The following is a 22,046-nucleotide window of genomic DNA, read 5'->3' on the forward strand; positions in this document are numbered from 1 at the left end:
GGAGCCTGCTTCCGATTCTGTGTCTCCCTCTCTCTCTGCCCCTCCCCTGTTCGTGCTCTCTCTCTGTCCCCAAAATAAATAAACGTGAAAAAAAAAAATAGTGCATATGGCGCGCCTGGGTGGCTTAGTCGGTTAAGCATCCAACTTTGGCTCAGGTCATGATCTCGTGGTCTGTGAGTTCGAGCCCTGTGTCGGGCTCTATGCTGACAGCTCAGAACCTGGAGCCTGCTTCGGATTCTGTCTCCCTCTCTCTCTGCCTCTCTCCTGCTCACACACTCTCTCTCTCAAAAATAAGCAAAAAAATTAAAAAAAATACACTGGATATGAACACATAAAACTACATAAACGTAAATAATCCATGTATAAGATCATATTATATACATTCAATTGGCCCTTTTACCCCACTGAAGCCTCTTTTGGACATACCCCATTGGTCCTGCTTTTTAACTTGGGGTAATTTTGTGTATGTGGTGGCAGAGACATTCTCTTATTATTGTCTAAGGAGTCACTGAACAATTGAAAAAACCTCGAATTGTCATTTCTGCGGTGCTCTGCTGAATCGTTTTTGGAATGTCATTGTCTTCTGAGGCAGTTGGCCAAGAGAGTTTGCCTGGAAGGATCATGAGCTCTGCATCACCCCTTTTTCTGACCCCAGCAGATGCAGTCCTATGCCTTTTGTGTCCTTGTTTACCTGTGTGCTGTTCATAAAGTTTCTTAAAAGGAGTGTGATATAAAAAGGCTGCCTCTTTGCCAAGAGTGTTACCTTCGAAGCTTTAACCCTGTTGTATCCCAAAGCTGAAGCAGAGGGAGACATTTCAAAGTAATTGAATTCAGTAATTGAAATTTCAGAAGTAACTGAGAGAAGATGAGAGCATTTCTTATTTGGAAGGCATCTGCTGGATTTTTTTCCTTAAGTTATTTCCATTGTATGTAGTTAGCGTCAGAAATAAGAATGAAGAGAACAGAAAGGACAACATGCAGTGGGATAATGTAGATCTTTAAATACTTCAAAATTCTCTGGGGCGCCTGGGTGGCTCAGTCGGTTAAGCGTCCGACTTCGGCTCAGGTCACGATCTCGCAGTTCGTGGGTTTGAGCCCCGCGTCGGGCTCTGTGCTGACAGCTCGGAGCCTGGAGCTTGCTTCTGATTCTGTGTCTCGCTCTCTATCTCTCACAGTCTGTCTCTCTCTCTCTCAAAAATAAATAAAGAATAAAAAAAAAAATTAAATACTTCAGAATTCTCATTCCTTTTTAGGTATATTACTAAATAGATATCCTTGTCAGAGGGCAGCCATAACTTTGTAATTAAAATCTCTGAGAAAAATGGAACCTTCATCGTATCTTTTGGCAGTCTGTCATGTGGTGGTCTTGTGAGTGTGGACTCTAGCCAAAATTGACCTTGAACCAGAATGGCCCTGGTGCTGAAGTCAATCATTGTAGTTCTCTTATAGTCCCCATGGTGCAGATTTTCTTAGAGTCATTACCTTTTTCCCTTTCATTCTCTTTTATACTTGTGTTTCTTTTTCAGTTCAGCTGAAAATTTAAAAAAAAAAAACAACTGCTTTAAGTACATGAAGTCTTCATAAACAACTTTTTCTAATCTCTGCAAATATGGAAATTGACAATAAAAACATCTGTATTGTTTGTAAGAAGGCTTTATTCATTAGTTGGACAAATTCTTTATTTGCTGATCTGGTTTTAAAATATAAATGATTATCCTGCCCTCTTTTGCTCCTGTTTTTGTTTGATGAAAGGAAAGAAACTTAAAAAAAACCCACACATTTAGAGACACAAAAATCTTTGATTAAAAACAGTTAAGTCGGTGCCTGGGTGGCTCAGTTGGTTAAGCCTCTGACTTCAACCCAGGTGATGATCTCGTGGTGAGTGAGTTGGAGCCCTCCGTCCCCCCATTAGGCTCTGCACAGTCAGTGCTTGGGATTCTCTCTCTCCCTCTCTCTCTGCCCCCCCCCTGCTTGAGTGCTCTCTCCCCCCCCCCCCAAAATAAAGAAATAAACTTCAAAAAAATGTTTTGAAAAAAAAAGGGGTTAAGGATTTTTGTTTCATCGACTTTGGGGGAGAAATCTCTCAGTTGTACATAGGAGTTCTGTTTCATCTGTGTGACTCTAAAATTAATCAGAGTCACATGGCTGAGCAAATCTCTGAAATATTACTTTCTGGAGATTTTTATTGATTGTGTCTGATTTATTCAAGTGATATGCTGTTACTCTATTAAAAGTAAAACACCAGTAACCTAATCTAGTAAAGCGTTAACTGTCTTATTTTTGGCCTCCTTCACACCTCTTATTCTGCGTATCAAGTTTGCCCCTTAAAGGCTCAGTGTGTTTTGGCTCAGGACTGAACAGTGTCATGCTATGCGTGACCTCCTGATGTAAAGAAATGAGCACATGAGACCCACTGTGAGCCTCTGGTCTTTCTTTGCTTTATGTGCTTTGCGAAGGACGTGGTTGTTTTACACCCAGGGTGTTATGGTGGGGTATTGACATTTTAGCGATCCAGAAAAAAAACTGTGTAAATTCGGCTGCCTCTCTTTTTCAAAGGAAACGTTATAGTTTTAATTTTGAAATCTAGATGAAACGTAATCCCTGGAGTGCCCTTGCACTGTTACAGTATAATCTTTTCATACGCTACCTGATTTAGTTGGAAACAAATTAGTAACTATGCATGCTTAAAGGAAGCAATTTAATAAACAGGATTTTAGAGAAACCTAATCAGAATTGTAAAATGATACTAGCGAATCAATTGCATTATACAGAATTACTAGGTTAGATGTAGCCTCTAGATAAGTGTGAACAAATCTGAGGCTTCTGCGCCACCATTGCGAAGAGCATTTACAAATTTGCTTTTCTCACTAAAAAAAAATGGGGAAGGAAACTCCCTTCTCTCTGAAGTTCACTGGCTCATTCACCAGTGATTAGAAAACAGCCCTTTCCCAGCGCTTGGGCCGAAGCCAACCGGAGGAGAGCTGGCTGCAGCTGGGGACGTGGTCTCTCAACTGAGGTTCGGCTCGCCGGGCAAGGCCAGCTGTTTGGCAATGGGCATGTGGTCGGGTGGCATGAAAAAGACGACGAGATGCAGCCCCACACTTGGGGGCTTAAGTGGTCTTCTGGGAGCCCCGTGTGGCTGGCAGCTGAGGAGTGGGACTCAGGAGCGCGCCGAGGACCCCGCGTGACCCTGGCCCCATCTCCCAGGCCTCTGGCTGCCCTTCACGTGTGAGGCAGAGGCCCTGGGAAGTCAGCAGCTTTCATTGTAAATCACTTTTATCCCACGTGAGCGTACATGTGCTATTAAACAGTGGCCATGAGTTTTAGTCACCGATTTCACTTCACAATTTTGTACACGTTTTCTCATATTGGCACCATTACTAGTAACTTTTTTCCTTTTTTTTGAGCCCAACTTTAGGTTGGCCTTATGAGCTGACGTTCACTGCTGTATTTATTCAGGGCACATGTATTGTGCAGAAGATGCTTGCCCGCTAGCAAGCAGTATACCGTCTTACGGGGAGGGAATCGAGGCCTAGGGAAGTCGAGAAGTCGCCTCATTTCAGGTCCTCTGGCTGGTGGACTACAGTTGGGACTCCTACTCCTGTTCTGTGTGTGCAGTGACGCGAGGGGTGTTTTCCTTTATCTGTGTGAACTATCTTGCCATTTAACTTGGCCTTTGCCTTTGAGGAGACAAACAGAAAATTGCTACCAGACTGCCTAAATAATATAATAAGAGTTTTCTTCAAAGGTCTCCGAGGCCACAGAAGAGACGGGTTTTATTCTGCCTGGGCTTTTCAAGACCAACTTGACAGGGAAGGTGATCCTTGAAGGATTAGGGGCGCCTAGGTGGCTTAGTTGGTTAAACATCTGACTTTGGCTCGGGTCATGATCTAACGGTTCGTGAGTTTGAGCCCCGCATCGGGCTCTGTGCTGATGGCTCGGAGCCTGGAGCCTGCTTCGGATTCTGTGTCTCCCCCTCTTTCTGCCCTTCCCCCACTCGTGCTCTGTGTCTCTCTCTCTTAAAAATAAACAAATACTTTTTTAAAAACAATGAAGGATAAGTAGGACTTTGGTCAGAAGTGGGAAAAATAAGAGCTCCCAGTAACTTCTGGGACCGTATGTTGTAAGGTTTCCTGTCAGGGAAGATAGCAGAGCACCAACACCAGTGTTTTTGAGCCGTGGCGGCTCCTGTGGGCGTGAGGAGGAGCCATGTGGGAAGTATTTTTCCTAAGCTGTGAAATAGTTTTTGTTTGTTTGCTTTTGCTGCATAACAACTTGAGTGACTTATAAACCACACACATTATCTCAAGAGTTTCTGTGGGTCAGGAGTCCACACCTCACTTGCTGGATGCTTTCTGTTCAGGGCATCAGGAGGCTGTGACTAAGGAATCAGCAGGCTGCATTCTCAGCTGGAGGCTTGACCGGGGAAGGTGCCCTCAGACTGTTGGCAGAATTCACTTCCGTGTGGCTGTAGCTTCATAGCGGCTTGCTTCTTCAGTGCCACCAACAGAGAGAGAGTCTCTGCTGTTGGGAGTCTCTAACTTCTAGAGAGGCTGGACTCAAGAGCCCACATAATTATGTCAGGCCCATCTGGGATATTCTGTTTTCATGAACTCAAAGTCAACTGACTCGGAATCTCAATTACATTTGTAAAATCCCCTCACCTTTGCTATGTTTTCTGGGTCGGGTGCAAGTCACTGTTCTTGCCCAGACGCGTGAGGGGATTGCACAAAGGTGTGGATACCAGGAGGCAGGACTCTGGGGATCCCTCTTAGAACTCAGGCTGCATGTTATAAATCAGTAAAAATAAAAGTGGTGCATCTTAGTCTGCTCAGGATGTTGTAATAAAATACTGTAGACTGGGGTGGCTTTAACAACAGAAATGTATTTCTTGCAATTCTGGAGTTCTGACAGGGTTCCAGCAAGGTAGGTTTCATTCTGAGGTCTCTTCCCTTGGCTTGCACACCTTGCTGTGTGCTCACATGACCTCTTCTTTGCGTGTGTGTTGGCGGGGGGTTGGGGGGTGGGGGGAAGAATGCGAATGCCCTGGTTACTCATCTTATTATAAGGACACCAGTCCTGTGAGCCCTGGTTACTCATCTTATTATAAGGTCACCAGTCCTGTGAGATGAAGGCCCTTACCCTATGACCTCATTTAACCTTTATTACCTGCGTATGGGCCCTGTCTCCAAATACACTCACGCTGGGGATTAGGGCTTCAACATACAGATTTTCGGGGGACACAGTTCAGGTTTGTTCATATCACTGGTTATTTATTTACTTTTAATTTTTTTAAGTTTATTTCTTTTCAGAGAGACAGAGATAGCATGAGCAGGGGAGGAGCAGAGAGAGAGGGAGAAAGAGAGAGAACACCAAGAAGGCTCCTTACTGCCAGCACAGAGCCTGATGTGGGGCTTGAACTCATGAACCGTGAGATCATGACCTGAGCCAAAATCAAAAATCGGACTCTTAACCGACTGAGCCACCCAGGCACCCTCCATATCGTGGGTTATTATTATTCTTTTAATGTATGTTTATTTTTGAGAGAGAGAGAGAGAGGGAGAGAGAGAGAATGATCGTGGGAGGGGCATACAGAGAAGGAGACACAGAATCTGAAGCAGGCTCCAGGCACTGAGCTGCCAGCACAGAGCCCAACATGGGGCTCAAATTCATGAACCGTGAGATCACGACCTGAGCCGAAGTCGGTCGCTTAACTGACTGAGCCACCCAGGCACCCCCATATCACGGGTTATTAATTGGAGTGGCTTGGAGCAGGGCCTAATGGCTGTTAGAGACTTCTCCAAAGAGCACCAGCCAGACTTGGGGAAATCCTGATTCCATTCTGTTGTAGTGTGACTTTGGGCAGGTTCCCTAAACCTAGGAGATGATTTCCTTCAACTAAAAATAGTGGTGTGTAATATTAAGTACTTTGCAGCATTTTTGTTAGAATTCGTCTCATGCCATTTGTAAAGCACCTAGCATAGGGCTTGGCTCGCAGTAGGCACTCATTAAATGGTGGCTGTTATTATATTTGTGTCTTGATATTTCTGTATATCTTCTTCATCTCTTAGTTTACCCCTTAAATGACATAAATTCCTCATTAATCCTTGCGTTTCTTGCAGCTAGAAGTTATTACCCACCCTTAGCTGAGCACTCATGGGACTTTATTTTCTCTGTCCTGTGGTGTGTACAAGCTTATTTATACCTAGTATTATTTACATACATCTCTTATTTTCTCTGTTATAGTGTACATTCCTTAAAATCAAGGGCCATCTTCTACATTTAGCATCTTTCATGGTGCTTTGCACCTTGATATTTGTTCAGTTTATTATTAAAAATATTTTTAAAAATTAAAATTTTTTAGATGTTTATTTTTTAGAGAGAGAGAGAGAGAGAGAGAGAGACAGAGACAGAACACAAGCAGGGAAGGGGCAGAGAGAGAGGGAGACACAGAATCCGAAGCAGGCTCCAGGCTCTGAGCTGTCAGCACTGAGCTTGATATGGTGGCTCGAACCCAGAAACCACGAGATCATGACCTGAGCCGAAGTCAGACGCTTAACCGACTGAGCCACCCAAACGTCCTTGAATCTTTGTTTCTTAACCTTTTCTAATTCATCCCTCATTTTGATAAACATAAATTTTTTCATACCTCTTCCCCAGCTTTCAGATATATTATCCCAAAAGACTAAGTCCCTACTTCCTCACCTCCCTTGAGATGACAGAAGCTAGATTTTGTCTTTAAAACCTCAACAATTGATATTATTTTATCAAGCTGTTTTTAACATGGTATGTTGTAAAAATGATACTTCCTTCCCCCTTTTCCCCAAATAGAAAATTATAACCCAGAATATACATTTTCAACTGCACCGTCATGCCTGCCCCCATTCCTGTTTCTATAGCATTCATCCATTTTCACCTCTTAGAATCCAGATGCTCTGAGCCGTTTCTGCCATAGCGTAGAATCCTGTCCTAGGTGGTGGTGATGCAGGCATTCAGTGTTCATGTAAAATCTTCACTCCCTTTGCACCTGGAGAAGAAATTTCTGTGCCTTCCTTTTTCGGTTCTTTTGTAATGAAAGGTGTTAAATTGATATGCATTTGAATTAGTGAACTCTCTTTGCTGAAACAATTGTGTGTGTAGCTTAAGAAGTGGTCCTAAGCATCTATTAGGCTTTTATAAAGCCTTTTTCCACCCCCCCAGAACTTAAAGCACTTTGCAGACATTACCTTATCAACACTTAGCACATCCCTGTGAGCCAAGTGAAAATTAGAGACCATTGCTCTTACTCTGCAGGGGAGTTAAATGTAGTTGAGAGGTCCAGGAGGGGGCTTGCCCTTGTGAGCCGCAGGTGTTTGGGCTGGGGAGACTTGGCCTTTCTGTTCTCTAACCGTGAATTTGTCATGTTAGCCTGCATCGTGGGAGCGGAGGAGTGGGTACAATGTCCCAGTTAGCTCTCTTTACCAAGCCAGCAAACAAACACCTTTGGTCACAGGATAACAGAGCAAATTTATGAAGTGATCTTTCTTTTTAAAGGAAATTTGTGGCTGAACCTATGAATCAAAATTCAGCGTACCGAAAAGAAGGTAAATTACGTCTGGTCTCCCGAGGAGGCCTCTTTTAAATTCAAAGTGACCCCTTTAAAGAGGCCTTATTTGGAATTGGGTTGCATTGCACGGGGATTGTTTTAAATGAGCCCCCTCTGTACTATGAAAGTTGTTTTGCACATTTGAAAGTATCTGAAAACAACTTGGCTTTTTGCAGTCTACCTTGCCTTTTTGGTATGTTGAGATGGTGGAAATGCAACTGGGGGCTGGGAGGAGGCAAGATTTTAGGGGCTTTTGCAGAATTGGGTGTCCTTTCTGAAAGGCGAATTCATGGTAAAGAGAAATTGAATCTTTGGCTGGCTTGATGCTTTTGCAGGTTAGTTTGAAAATACTATATTGGTAATGTGATCTTACTTTTAATGATATTCAATAACTTTAAAAAAGTTCCCTCTTTCCTCCCCGTTCTGTACTCGTCTTACCCTTTTCTTTTCCATGAAAAGTAATTTTTAGTCTAATCTTTTTTTATTTTTTAATTTTTTTATTTTAATTTTTTTTTTAGGTTGCCTTTTTGTTTTATTGGTCGTTTCCTTCACTGAATACACCATAATTTGTTTATCCATTCATCCATTTTTTTTAAATTTATTTTTTAATATATGAAATTTAGTCTAATTTTTATTAATTGATTGTGGTGACCGATTTTTAGGTGAAGACCCATCAGTTACCAATAGACTGGTAAATAGTGAGCGATAAACTATAAAAAGTGTGTGTATCTAACAGTAATAGACATCGATGTTTCGGGAAGCCTGAGTGAGTGTGCGCTTCTCTGTGATTTGGACTTCCTTAAAATGGATGGATATTTGTCGTAAGCTAAGATTTCTGGTCAAGCTATTTATTTATTTATTTATTTATTTATTTATTTATTTATTAGAAAGTGTAGGAAAGGCAGAGTGTTTGTATACCAAGATACATATTTTGTAACACAGGTTAGAATTTACCTCTGGTGCTTTTACATTCTAGTTGTTATTTTCCGGTATAAAAATCTTTTATGCCTCAAACCCTAGATTTGTACAGTAGTTAATTTAGCAGATAGGTATTGGTAGAGAGCGTAATTACCATGAAACACTTTCAGGTTTCTCCCAGGCTGAAGGGGGTAATGTGACTTCTTTGGTTTTCCTCCTTTATCCCTTTCTCCCCTCCCCCATTTTTAAAATAGCAGTGCTTTTCATAGTCAGAATTTCATGTTGTGACACCCTACTCAGAAGTTATGACAGCAGGGTAATGACAGCAACTGCCTCCAGAGAATCAATCAGGCAATTAATTTTGTAAATGAAATGCTGATTATACAAAGCTTCACATGAGAGGCCCAGTGATTAAAATCAATTTAACAAATTGTTTCAGGTGGGACTTGATTAATAATTTGCCATAAATGCTGAGGATGTATGACCAGCATCCCTTGTTGTTACTCCTGCTATCCAGCTATATATATAAAAATACCTTGTTGTCACTCTTACTATCCAGCTCTCTGTAAAAATCCACAGGTAAGCTAAGCACTTTGTCATCCTAGGACACTAACGGGGATAGAAGCCATATGCACACACACACACTAACTCACATATTTACTCTTTGTGTGTTTGTCTACCTAGATAGACCTAGCTAACAATGAAAATGGAATGCATTATTGCCATTCTGGTTTATGTTTTTCTGTGTTCTACTTAAAAACCAAAAACTTGCCCAGACAGGTTTGGGTACGACCAAGTTTAACAGGTCTTTTTTTTCTATGTATGATGTTTTAGACTTTTATTATGCTAACATATATTCTGAATCTTAAAGAGTGGCATCTGCTTTATAGACATTTTCCATTCTTTTTTTTATAATAGTCATGAAAGTTTATGCTCCTAACAACATAGCTTCAAAGTATATAAAGCAAAACTGATTTAAAAAAAAAAAGGAAAAAATAGCAAACCCACAATCAAAGTAGATTTTATATACCTCTATCAGGAATGAACAGAATAGGGGCGCCTGGCTGGCTCAGTTGGTAGAGCGTGCGACTCTTGATCTCGGGGTTCTGAGTTTGAGCCCCAGGCTGGGCATAGAGACTACTTTGTCCCCACGAGGCTGCTGTGTCCCTGGAGGTGTAGGGTCCTGGGTCAGACCCATCTCTGATTCCCCATTCTTAATTACAGGAACAGCTATATAAACATAGTTTGGGAAATGGTGTTGTAAGAATATTAGAAATAGTAACATTCGAGGCTGGAAATAAAAAATGCCAATATGTGGGGCATTATAATCTGAATCCTGGAGAAGTCGTACTTTGGAATAGGAGACACAGCTGGATGTCCTTCTCACGTTCATACACTAAGCATTCGTTAAGTGCCTGTTAGAAGCCAGACTTGAGATCCGGTGTCATAGTGTTCATTACTTAGAGCTGACGCGTCTAGAAGGCGGTCCAGTATTATTTAGGAGAGGGTGGCCCAGGGAGGGAAGGGTTAGGGTGCACTTGAGTTTCTTTAGTTTTGATTTTTTATTAATGAAGTAACAGGAACAGTGATTGTTCACTGTGTATGAGAAGGTGGGGGCTATGAGGAGAGTTTGGATGAGGAAGACCCCATTTCTGCCCCTAAGGTGCTTGCTGACGAGAGGCCCCGTAAGCATAGTTACAAGTGGTTGTGATAGCCGTTTAGTATCTGTTAAATGAGATAGTGGCAGCATATGGTGGGAGCCCTGAGAATGCAGAATACCTTATCTGGTAGTACTTTTGGGGGTTAGAAAGAGTTGCTAAAGTTTACAGCTGCCAAAGGCGTGTGGGGTGCAAGGGCATTCTAGAAAAGGGTGTGCCTTAGTGCATTGGCACAGAGGTGTGTAGAGGGGCTTCATTGTCGAATGAAGGTTCATTGAAGGTTCAGTGTAGGTTCGTTGTTGAAGACTTGGCAGACGACAGGTGTGGCACCCTAAGGTGAGCCTTGATTCTTTGGGTGTTGAACTTCTGGGTTTTGAGTTCTTTAGACCTCTTTGTAGCCCTTTCCCTGCCTTTTTGACTTGTAGAGCAGTTTATCGATAAGATTTCTAGTCAATGAATGAGGCAGAAAGGAGAAATATGTCTAACTGTCCACATTCCTTTTGATTCTCACCACGACAGTTGGAAGTTCTGGCAGGGAGGAGGGATGATTCTAGGATTACAGAATGCTAGAATGGAAGGGGCTGTAAGGGCTCATCTTGCAATCCCTCACTTCACTTGAGGAGTTGTAAGGCTCACAGGGGTGGAATTGCCCAGGAGTAACAAGCTCTCACGCTTAATTGAGCAGTTAGTGTGTGCCAGGCACTGTGTTTTGGGTCTGCTGTGTTCTTTCATACTACAAGCATACTACGAGGTGGCTGTATTATGCTAACTTTTCAGAGGAGGAAGCTTAAGTGCAGAGAATTAGCACAATTTGCCTGAGATCACACAGTAAATGGGGACCTGCCATGCAGGCCAGGCAGCCTTAGTTCCAGACTCTGTATTTGACCCCACTCTGCTGTACCAAAGAAGGCCTGATGGCTGGATCGCTAGAGAGTTAGGCTCCACCTAGCACAGCAAGCACTTCAGCCGTTAATTAGTTGGCGATTAGTTGGTGGTCTCTGAACCCTCTCCTTCCTCCAACGGAAGCTTTGTCAACCACAGTTTGGGGATAGTTCGCTTTTTGTATTTGTACTGAGATTTAAAACACTGGCAATGTTTTCATTTGGATAGTTGCTTTCCTCATTTTAAACGAGACAATTTGATGCGGGGGGGGGGGGGGGGGGCCCTGCCATGCCCTGCCCTGCCCTGCCCTGCCCTAGGAGGCACTGCTAGAGAACCAGGTCTGTTTACATCCTTTGAGCGGGGAGCAGGGTCCCATGGGGAAGGTGGGGTGTTATGAAAGCACATTTTGAAAGTTACAGAAACAAATAAGGGAGGTTTTCTGGTTAAAGATGGTACATTTACATCTTTAAAGCTGGTTGGAGATCTTTTAAAAAGTATAGTAAGAAACCTGAGGAAGCAGAAAAGCCTTTATTACATCTTGAAGGTTGAGGCTGCTAACTTGGAAATGTAATTTGTGGGGAAGGGTCTCTAAGCAGAGCAGGGTTTTAACCTGGAAGGTCTTTCTTTCTTTTTTTTTTAATTGTGTGTGTGTGTGTGTGTGTGTGTGTGTGTGTGTGTGAAAGCTTCCTAGGATCATTTTTTTTTTTTTTAAACCTCCCTTTTTAAGGGGCGCCTGGGTGGCTCAGTCGGTTAAGCCTCCAACTTCAGCTCAGGTCATGATCTCACAGTCCGTGAGTTCGAGCCCCGCGTCGGGCTCTGTGCTGACGGCTCAGAGCCTGGAGCCTGCTTCACATTCTGTGTCTCCCTCTCTTTCTGACCCTCCCCTGTTCATGCTCTGTCTCTGTCTCAAAAATAAATAAACGTTAAAAAATAAAAAACAATAAATAAGAACCTCCTTTTTTAAAAAAAAACTTTATTATTATTATTTTTTTAGTAATCGCTGCACCCCACGTGGGGCTTGAACGTAACCACCGCAAGATCAAGAGTTGAGTGCTTTTCTGACTGAGCCAGCCAGGCGCTCCTTCCTAGGATTATGTTTTAACAAGTATTTAAAATATATAGTCAGGGGGCTCAGTTGGTTAAGCATTTGACTCTTGATCTCAGCTCAGGTTTTGATCTTGGGGTTGTGAGTTTGGCCCTGTGTTGCTCTCTGTGCTGGGCATGAAGCTTACTTGAAAAAAAGTTAAAATCTGTGTTTTGCCAGTTTTAGTACATTTAGGGAAAGTACTGCAGCCCCATACTCTTCCCCAGTTATATCTCACCACGTACCCTTCTTTTATTCTGTGTGCACGCTTCTGGTGTTTTGACTCTTTTGGTTCTCTAGGTTTCTTTTCCCCAACGTTCCTCCTCACAGGGCCCCCTCCCCAGTGGTGCCAGAGGCCCCAGTGACACTGTGTGGTCATTGAGGGCCCTACTTGTAGATAAAAGATACAGTGATTATTCCGGTTTTTCAGTTTCTTTTTGCCCCCTTCTTTTAGCTTTATTTTGAAATAATTTCAAATTTACGGGACAGTCTCAAGAATAGTGCAGAGAGGTCCCCTATACTTTTTACTTTGATACATCAGTTTTGAACATTTTGCTACATTTACTTTTACCCACCCACCGATCTACCTACAATGTATTTTCTCAGGAGCTTTTGAGAGTAGGTTGCATGTGTCTGCCCCTTTACTCCTTAATAGTGCCAGTGATTTTCCTGGAGTGTATTTCCTGGAGTGCATTTCCTGGGATGAGGTGGTTCTTTTACGTACCCCAGGGCCGTTAGCACCGTTGGGATATTTAACTTGGGTGCAGTACTTGAACTACAGTCCCTATTCTGATTTTGTCCGCTGTCCAAGTAGCATCTCTATAGCAATCTTCTTTCCTTCAGTGTGGGATCCTGCCTAGGAATTATTATATATGCATTTAATTGCCCTTTTTCAGTGTATACTGAACAAGGGTCATTTATACGTGGATTTTTTTTTTTTTTTTTTTTTTTTTTTTTTTTTTTTTTTTTTTTTTTGCTAAATCCAGTACGGTACTGTAAATGTATTTTTTCCTTATGGTTTTTCTTAAGTTTATTTATTTTGAGAGAGACAGAGAGAGAAAGAAAGCATCAGCGTGAGTGGGGATGGGGCAGAAGGAGAGGGAAAGAAGGAATCCCAAGCAGAAGCTGGAAGTGGGGCCCGATCCCACAAACCATGAGATCGTGACCTGAGCTGAAACCAAGAGTCGGATGCTCGACTGACTGACCCTTCCCCAGGTGCCCTTCCTTATGATTTTCTTCAAAACATTTTCTTTGGTTTACTTTATTGTAAGAATACAGCATATATACGTAGAACATACAATACATATACGAATACATGTTAATAGACTAAGATATTGGCAAGGCCTCTGGTCCACGGTAGGCTAATAGTAGTTAAGTTTTTGGAGAGTCCAAAGTTACATGTGGATTTTTGACTCTGTGTGGGGTCCGTGCCCAAACTCCGATGATGTACAGGGGTCAACTGTGTATTAGTCATATTAACTTTTTTTTCTTTGGACAGTCACATTACACTGCCACCAGTATATGCTTTCACTTAATCATGGCTCTGATAAAGTGGGTCTTTTGTGGGGTCGTGCCTCCGGAAAGCATGTTTACACGGGGGGCTGGCGGTCTGTGTAGGCAGGCACTCTTTGTCTAGAGATTGGTAAGTCAGTTGTTAACCTTCAGATATTTCTATCGGTATTTTCTTTAATGCAATTTTGAAGTCGTTAATTTTAAAACGTTAATGAAATAGTTTCAAAGAGGCGAGATGGCAACCACGGCGATTGCTGGGGAAACCAGGAACTTCGCGGTCTGTCTTCAGGTGCTGCTCTGCCATGTCTTTGGAATTATTTGTGGATGCAGATCACACGCCAGACATCTTCAGAATGGCTGTCTTTTTGAGGGAGGTATTATCTTCACTTGAAAGATGGGAAAACTGTGGCTTAGAGCACTGGAAGAATTTACCCGACGTTTCGTGGCCAGTCAGCAGCAGGAGAGGATTATGAACCCAGGTCTACCCAATGTCAAACGTTATGCTTTTCCCATTGTGGTAGACACAGCATGTTAGTTTCTGCTTGTTTGCAGAATCTGATAATTGGTAGTGGCTCCCTGCAGCTGTGCAGGGTGGAAGATTCTGAGGCTTACTGGACTTCGGGAGAATGAATACTAGGATTGATTAGCAGCGTTTCTCTCGCCTGCACATTAGTGGAGGGGTGGAGGGTATCCGTGCCTCTTGGTGATTATTCTGACGTTACACTTCCACCTAATAATGATGATCATAAAATCTATCCCTATTAAAAGCCTGTTTTGTGCCAAGGACTTAACTATAGGATCTCCAGTTCTGTAACTCTACAGTGAGAGTGGCAGTGTTCTTGGTGTTTAGATGTGTTAACTGAGATGCATAGAGGTGAAGTGTGACTTTCTTCAGCATTACACAGCTAAAAGTGATGAAGTCAAAATTTAACATACTCTTACAAAAGCTTCCTTTCTTGATTTAAATCTGTATTTATATGGGAAATATACTATATGATTTTTCTTTCTTAAATAAGCCTGCTACTAAGTTGTCAGTTGTGACACAATAAATATGAATGATAGTGCCTACTTAGAGATGTAAATTTTAGAAATTGTCAAAGCCATGGTAATAGCTGTACAGTTTTTTTTTGTTTTTTTTTTTTTTTGGGCGCTGAGAATAACAAATCTGCAGGAAAATAGAAATATATACCGTTACTATTTTGATATTCCCTTTAGATCTAATCTAATTTTGAAATAAAAAATACATATATATGTGTGTGTGTGTGTGTGTGTGTATGTATGTATATATACACATATATATTTATACACACACATATACATACATACTTGGGTTCATACAATTATTACATTTGCTAAATTAAATTTAAAAGTATGGTGCAGACAGTAATTTACTCACTGAATTGACTTAAGAAGTTGCTGAGCTTGGGGGATTAGGCAAATAATAGGTTTTCCCAGGTTATAAAAATCTGCCCCAAAGTGGGGAACGAAAGCAGTCTTATTTTCTGGACTTGATTCTGTGGAATCTAGATGATAGCTCTAAATGGGTTTAATATTTTTCTTCTCACTTCATCATTCCTGTTCCTGTGGGACAGTCTAGCTGGGGAGACAGACATGTATCAAATAGTCACTCAAATAGATGTTCTTGCAGGCTTTCCTGAGGGCCATGAAGGAAAAGCACAGTGTTTTCTGAGGGGAGTCCTGCCTCACTCTGGTGTTCAGGGAGGGTTTCTCTGAGGACAGGACAGTAGGTCCGAGTTCTCCAGGAGCATAGAGCTCCTACGTGGAGGGGACAGCACGGTCAAAGGCCCAGTGGTGGGAAAGTAGGTGGTTTTTTAGAGCCCCATGGAGGCCAGTCTGGTCGGAGGGGGCGATTCCCTTTGGCAGCAGTGATGGGTCCAGCTGTGGTGGGACTTGGTGAGGGATGTCTGTGGTGGGACAGGAAGGAGTCAGGATGCATCCTGGGATCCTAACCAGTACATCTGAATGGGGAGTGTCTTTCCCTGAGATCAGAAACGGGTGGGGAGGGTACTAGGCACCCGGGCAGGAATGTTGGGTGGCAGTTGGGTATAGAGCTCTGGGGCTCAGGGAATCAACCAAGGCAGACACGTTTGGGGGACACAGACATGAGGAAGTAATGGAAGCTGTGGCTTTATCTGAACTTGTGAAAAGTGAAGCTTTGTGTGCAATGGTTCTTGATTCTTTACCTCTTGTACTATTGACCGTCAAGAAGCCTTCATTCCAGTTAGAGTCCTATTTAACTGGCGATGTGGTGTTGAGAAAGTCATTGCTTCTTCTGTTCAACACATGTTAACTATGCCAGGCATTGTGCTCAGTGCTAGGTATACAAAGATGAATAAAACAAAATTTTTCCCTTTAATTAACAGTGTGCTGGGAGACAAGAAAATAAATAAATTACTGAGTCATTTCACTCTGACTTCCATTTGCTAATTTGTTAAGAGGAAAAGAAAGAAGATTTTGGAAGCTATTGCTATGTGATAAATCCTGTGGTACTTCATTTAATCCCCCAGCAACACAAGAGGTGAACATGACCTACTGTTAGACGGGAACCTAAGTTACACAGCTAGTAAGTTGTATAGGTAGGACTCACACACCAGGTCTGTCGGACTCTAAACTCCCTGCCATTCCCTTATACCTTTTTTGTCTAGAATTCTAAGTGTTTTTTTTTTTTTTTTTTTTTTAAACCATGGACTGTTTATTTTATATGAAAAAGATGGAGGGATTTGAAGCAGGGAAGAGGTGGTCACTCAAGGCAGGTGTTTGTGCTTGCATAGTAAGCACTGTAAGTGAATCAGCAGAGTTCTGTGCATCAGTGCAAAGGATTTTCCTAAGGTTTATAATGAGGACCTTCCTCCAAGAATGCTGATGCCTGGCTTTATGTCAGTCTTTAAAAATGGCACTGGTGGTTAGCTGAAGGCTCTGTCTGCTTCCTTGACCTCTTCAATAATTTTGTCAGTGACAGTGGCAAAGACATGGAAATGGCATGCTGATTTAATTGGTGGTTGATGTCAAGATAGGAAATACAGTTAATATGTCAGACATCAGGCTGGAATGGTGACCAGAAATAAGCAAAATGAAAATAAGCAGAGATACAGACAAACTTGTACCACTAGAGTCAGCTAACCAACTTTATAATAGAAGAGGGGAGAAGTGGGTTTCATTACATCTGATGGGATGGATCATGAGTGTGATGGGGGAGCCCCCCGGGTGGCTCAGTCGGTTAAACATCGGACTCTTGATTTTGATCAGGTCACGATCTCGCATTCATGAGATCGAGCCCCAAGTTGGGTTCCATGCTGGAATTGGAGCCTGCTTAAGATTCTCTCTCTCCCTATCTCTTTCTGTCCCTCCCCCCTGCCCCCACCCCCTGTCTCTCAAAAAAATTTAAAAAAAATTAAAAAAAAAAAAAAAAGGTGTGATGGGGCCACCAAACAAGCACAGAGATCCAAGCCCACATTAGTACCAGGATAGGCTCTGGGAAAAAGGAGCAAGTCCCTTTTGTATTAAGGGGACCAAGGTTTGGCATATTTTGCTCAGAAAAAGGAAATAGATATAGCTGTCTTCAAATTTCTGCAAAAGGATCTAAGTAAAACCAATGGATGTAAATCACAAGGAACAGATTTTTGTTATAGAGAAGAAAGGAATTAATAACATTCATGGTTGTAGACACTTAGGGGGTTCATACATACATCACCTATGAACCAATGAGGTTCTTTTCTGTTCTCAGATGCTTTGTTTCATTGCTGAATCCTTTATCCAGAGTATCTTAAGAATTGTGATCAAGTGAACGTGTATTAAAGTACTTTGGAAGTGCATGGTAGATGTTGGTCATTATTTGATAATGGAGGTCAGGAGGCTCTTTGGATAGGTTTTTCGAGGATATTTCATTGACCTCTGACATTATAGACTGTATTTGGGATAGACATACGTCATAGATGCATTTTTTAAAGTATCCCTAAGTTAAGATTCAGCTTCTTCTGCATGGTACTTTTTTTTGAATGTTACTTTTTATTGGTAGTTTATGGAGTTACTTTATATATATGTAACAGCATATTAATATTTTATGGCTAATCTTAATTCTGGAAAGTGAAAATCCAGTGGTATTTTAAATGTAGAATATAATTAGGAAAAAATATTGTGTCTTCTGCTCCTGTCCTGTGTAATGATAATGTATATGTGACAAACATCTTTATTTAAAATTACACATCAAAACATGTTTCTTTCAGATAAAAACTGCACACATAAAAATTTCCTACAGTCCTATTTTTACAATTTTTTCCCTTCATCCCCTTACCTTCTCTCTTCTTTCAAGTTTCACTCTGTGGTTCCACACATATGTATGTTCTATGTAACTTGCCTGAAGGAAACTCAAACCAAAAATACTCACCGTGGTTGTCTCTCCAAGTCCGTATATGAATATTTTGGTGCGTCCCTGCCCCTCTTCCCACATTGCAGATGGCATTGTGGTTAGAGGGCACCATGGTTCTTGGAGCCAACAACAAAACAGCCTCTTGTTTTTCTTTTTTAAATCTATTTACTTATTTTGAGAGAGACAGGGAGATAGAACGAGTGAGCAGGAGAGGGGCAGAGAGGGAGGGAGAGAGAGAATCCCAAGCAGGTTCCACACTGTCAGCACAGAGCCTGATGCGGGACTTGAACCCTTGAACCATGGGATCATGACCTGAGCCAAAATCAAATTAGATGCCTAACCGCCGGAGCCAACCAGGCACCCCACAACAGCCTTTTCTGCCATGACTAATGTCTTAGAATTCCACTTCTTGGTCCTTCCCTTACCATCGTAGAACGTAGCAAACATTCCTGTATCGACAAGGAGAACTTCCAATGTGTCGATACTCAGATTCGAAGTTCCAGGGTTTTGGTTCAGGTCCTCATACACGTTACTGTCTTGTCATTATTAGTATAAGTAAAAGCACAATGGTGTTAGATGCTGGGTGCATTTTTCCCTGCTTCAGTCTCATGGCCTATGTGGATGCATGCTGCAGAGGAGGGGACTGTGGGCCTGAGTCAGGACGCTTCTCTCCTGGTCTCGGCTCTGCACGAGTTCCGCAGCCCCGGGCAGGTCCCCACAACTCCCGGCCCCCATGATGTCATCTGGGATGGAGAGTTTTCTGGGCGGTGGGATTCTGTGGTGGTGGTGGCAGTGGAAACTGAGGGTCTTGGGGTTTTCTGGCCTGAGGAGGAATATGTACATAAATAGGTACATTTATGAGATGAAGGAAAGTCTTTAGTGCCTGGCGCCTCTGTGTTTGATTTAAACTGATGTTAATGCCATTAGAAGAGCTTGACCAAGAATGTTGCACTGTATATCATCATTGGCTTCTTACATGTCTTCTGCTTATGTGTACAGACAGAATCAAGGTAGAAATTGGCCAGGGAGTTTGTTACACTTTATTTTCGAGAACGTTTTACTTTATGCCATCAGCCTTCATTCCGTGGAGTTCCTGAGTCAGCACAATCTAGGTCGTTTGTGCGGTGTGCTAAGTGAGACACACATACAGAGCTGCGGAGCATGGGCATTGCCATTCTAGACAACTTGGGAGGTAAGAAGGAACACCTGAGAAATGAAAAACTCGTACATGAGTTCCATAACAACACGAGGCAACTCAGAAGTCTGTTACCAGCGGCATAGGAGATATTTCGGGGTCCGTCCCATAGACAGTGTTTCTGGGGTGTGGTGAAGGGGGACGCTCTGCTGTCCTTGAACCGGGACTTGAGTGAGCCTGGGGCTACACAGAGAGGAGAGCAGGGGCACCCCCCGAATGAGGACCAGTGGCCGTTCCCTGCTGGTGAGTGCTGTGAGTGGGAGTGTGGGTGCCGGGACGGGGGAGGGCGAATGCGGATCAGCTGTGTCTCCCACCCACCCCTGCCCTGTAGCAAACCATAGTCATGTTTGCAGCACGCCTGGGGGAAAAAAAAGCATTTTAGACTTATATTTAGACATTATCGCAGAAAAGTAAACATAGATTGCTTCATGATATGACAGCCACCAGTTACAGGTCACTGTGGCTGCCTCTGATCCTTATCAGCCGAGTTTTCACATGGCTGTAATTCATGCACATCGCTCTTAAACACTTGACATTGTTTCATATGTCCTTTTCCGTGTCTCTGTTCCACGGTGCTCATTTGTTGTGGCTCGTTCCCACATCCTAGGATCGTCGTTCGAGTTTTCTTCTTCGGACAGTGGGTGTAAGTGGTTCTGAGAACTGTTACTGGTCTTACTGATTTGACTTTCACATTTATTGTGAGGTCGGTTTTATTTCTTCCATTTAGTGAGTAGAAGACCAAGAAATAAGCAACATATATATTCAGGGTTCTACAGTGGTGGTAATTGGGGGGGGATAAGGGTGAGGGTCCGCTCGGCAGCTAAGCCCACCCTCCCTTCCCTGGACCGTGCCGTGTCCTGTCAGTATGAGGAATCTTGTCGCTGGGACGGATTTGGATAAGTAGCACCCCGCCCCACTTGAGAGAGAGTATTAGAGTTGGAGCAAGACACAGTGTTGAAAGCTTTTGGTTAAAGCTTATTGTCATATGATCTCTCAGAAAGAGTAGTGGTAAGAAACCTGTTAGTGGGTACAAAACCTACCAATACAAACACTCGTTTACTCAAATTGGGTTTCATTTTATAGGTAATGGAATGTTACTTCGAAGTTTTCTTAAGTTGCTGGTAATTTAGAACATTTTCCCAGATAATGGTTGAAATGGGAAGAGTTTCTTTCTCTAAGCGGTTACTTAATCCAGATACATAGATACAATTGGAGATCAGAAAAATGCGGAGAGTTCTTTCGGTGGCTTTGGCAGTGCCTTTCTTTAATTTGTGAAATATTATATTCAGAAAGAAACTACTAATAAACCATCTCCTTAACTGGATATCCAGTAGTAAACAAATTACATAGATGTCTTTATTGTAAGTACATATGTACGTGTACTCTGGAAGGCGGGTAATGAAGGAGTAAGTGTAAAAAGCACCAAGTGTATCTAAAGTATACCAAAGGTATAGAAGTGAGTTGTTCTTTAACTTGGGTAATCTTTAAAAGGGTAGTTGGATTCTCAGGCCGGCCTCTGCAAACCTCTGTAACCTAGAATACAGCCTAACCGTGCCACCTGGATTGTCTAGAATTTATATCAAATACATATTTAAAAAATATACACTGTACTCTTGTGTGGTCGTCCTAGGAATGGAGAACCTTCTGAGGATTTTGGAGGATGTAGGTAGGATGTGACGTAGGATGTGACGGCTTCCCAGAAGATTTAGGAGAGTGTGTGTGCACGTGCGTGCATGTATGGTAAATAACTCATACATACGTATATTTACAAAAACTTATTTGAACAAAGGAGGGGTTATGAGAAAGTCTTATCAAGAAACAAAATCGCATGAGACATTGAGTTACAAACCTACACTAGTTGTGTTGAGCTCTTTGAAAGTGGGCAGTACTTACCATAGGCTTCAAAGCTCTTGTCTTAATTTACAGAACCGAAGTTCAGGAATCGGCAGTTGTGGAATGGTATCTGGAGAGGGAAAACCCGTTTGGAGTAACATATTTAGAAAAGTATTTGAGGACTTTTTAAATGTGGACGATGTCTCTGTTACAGCAAATGTCTTACATGAGAAATGAAAATACTGATACTCAGGAATAGATCATCTCAAGTGTAGATGCTAAAAATGTAAAATTGTTTTGGGTTAGAACTGAATATGAGAAGTGACCTGGCCTTTATGTTTTTTTGGAAAAGACTTAGATTTGATTTGGTCTTTGGTTTCTTTAAGGAGATAGTAGTAAAAAGCAGGGGTTGAAATATCCCGTTATTTATTTAATGTTAAAAATAGCAAGAATACGCAGCAGGGTGAATTTGGGATGTGGATGTGTACTTAACACAAGGCCATAAGGCGAGAAGGTTAAAATTAAATAATTTGCACTGTATAAGTATCTGTTTTCATATCTGAAGTCTCACTGAAAGGTATTAGATGCATTTTGAGAGGTACAGATAATGTGTGTATTTCATGCTTTAGATTTTCAGAAATCTCAGGGTTAAGCTAACATTTTTGACATGGGTGCAAATTAACTGAATTTTAAGCAGGACTGTGAGAGTTTATGGCAGTGATGAGATAGATATTACGAAACAGTTTTAGTCACTGATAAGATGAATTTCCTGCACTGTTATCTGTAGCATTAAAATATAGACATTCCAATCATTTTTCCATTTTAAATTTCTGCTTTAATTAAGCCAGTTTGGATCGTGCACTATTTAAAGTGAAATAAGTAGATCTTTCCTCTGCCCTGGCTAATCCAGATTGAATGTGGAGATAGGGCTGCCTCAGGGCCCCGTATTAGAAATTTAGCCTGAAATCTGATTTACTCAGCCTCTCTGTTGG

General features: G+C 42.1%; 1 protein-coding gene and 1 long non-coding RNA gene across 8 annotated transcripts in view; both read left to right on the forward strand.

Moving 5' to 3' along the window:
* LOC125938083 (uncharacterized) overlaps window positions 1-3,678 on the forward strand; it is a 28,729-nt gene extending 25,051 nt beyond the window's left edge. The window contains exon 2 of the long non-coding RNA XR_007462603.1: window positions 156-3,678. This is a non-coding gene — a long non-coding RNA (uncharacterized LOC125938083). The remainder of the gene's footprint in view (window positions 1-155) is intronic.
* Window positions 1-22,046, forward strand: part of ARID1B (AT-rich interaction domain 1B) — a 443,672-nt gene that overhangs the window by 25,228 nt on the left and 396,398 nt on the right. The window lies entirely within an intron of this gene.

The sequence above is a fragment of the Panthera uncia genome (assembly GCF_023721935.1).
Source record: "Panthera uncia isolate 11264 chromosome B2 unlocalized genomic scaffold, Puncia_PCG_1.0 HiC_scaffold_24, whole genome shotgun sequence".
NCBI classification, from domain to species: Eukaryota; Metazoa; Chordata; class Mammalia; order Carnivora; family Felidae; genus Panthera; species Panthera uncia.